This window comes from Octodon degus, unplaced genomic scaffold (genome assembly GCF_000260255.1).
Source record: "Octodon degus isolate 3935 unplaced genomic scaffold, OctDeg1.0 scaffold00120, whole genome shotgun sequence".
Lineage (NCBI taxonomy): Eukaryota > Metazoa > Chordata > Mammalia > Rodentia > Octodontidae > Octodon > Octodon degus.
Window position 1 is genome coordinate 3797058 of NW_004524696.1, and position 1390 is coordinate 3798447.

The window sequence follows — 1390 nt, forward strand, 5'->3', positions numbered from 1 at the left end:
ACATCAAGAAATCAGGAAGAGTCAAATGGTTGTTGATGAAATTAAACTATCTTATATGTATAGTATAGTCATATTGTAATATCTGTTTTGCAAAAGATAATGAACAAATATTAACTACCATTATTATACTTTGCTATTTTTGCTTCAGAATTATACTTATCTAGAAGAAAATGAACAGGGAAAAGAGGCTGTAGCTTTCTCATCCCCAAGGAGTATGGCAATTCAGTCATTAATAACCTTAGAAAACAGTTGACCAGAGGTCAACAGCTATCATTTAGGAAAAACAGAAGAGACTCTGCTGGCTCCAGGTGGCAGGCGGCATCCAGGATAAGATCAGATTCTCTAATCAAGTGATATCCGACTGAAATCTGCTAGCTTGTGTGGTTTGGTAGGAGTAAACCCATTCATCACTGAATAACCAGCTGATCATTGAATACCTACCACCTGCCTTGCCCTAGGGAGATCAGGGGTCAATAAGCAGACAGAAATCCCTGCTTTCATTGAATTTAAATTCCAATTAATTAACTCTTTATAAAGACAGAAACAGAATTTCTTACCTCATTTGGTTGTTACAATAGGTAAACTAATGTATGTGAAATGATTCGCTTTATCCTTATCATTCTTAAAGAAGTAAAGAAATATTGGTGTTATTATGATTAGTGTTGCCATTATCCTTACTGTTTAGCAATAACTCAGGAGTCTATTGGAATCTATTTGCCCACTGTCCCATTTCTTGGCCTTATGGCACTGAAATTTGCATTATATTCCTTCAGCAGTACAATAAAGTGAGATTAAATGGGACTCCAACACAAACAATGAGATACACAAATAGCCCAGTATTGACCAAGGCTTCTATACTATTCATCAGGACCCTGCATTGTCTAATCTCATGCTCTTAGATAAAGACAAATATGCATCTGGAAACCCTGCTAGATATGAATAGGTGCTATGCACTAGCAACGACATCAACTACCAAATTAATGTGTGTGGGCTTGACATAAAATCATAATTAACAATGTTTATAGCCTTAATTTCACATAATGATGTAGAATTAGAACATTATGAGCTAAAGTGAAGAGTCAAGAAAGTTTTTTAAAATGTATGTGTTTTGATGATATTATTTAAGGTATCTCAGTTTTTTTAAGCACTGAATGTCATTTCTAGAAAATCATCTCATTTTGTTTCTATCATGTTTAAGTTTATTTTTAAGATACTATTAAAAGGATGCTCAAAATAGTCTTCTCCTAAAAGTTGAATCAATTTCAGATACTCAAAGATACGTATTGAGGGGGCTGGAGAGATGGCTCAGTGGTCTAAGGCACCTACTTAGAACAAGCATGGCAAAGCATCAGGGACCGCGGTTCAATCCCCCAGCACCACATGCCAGCCA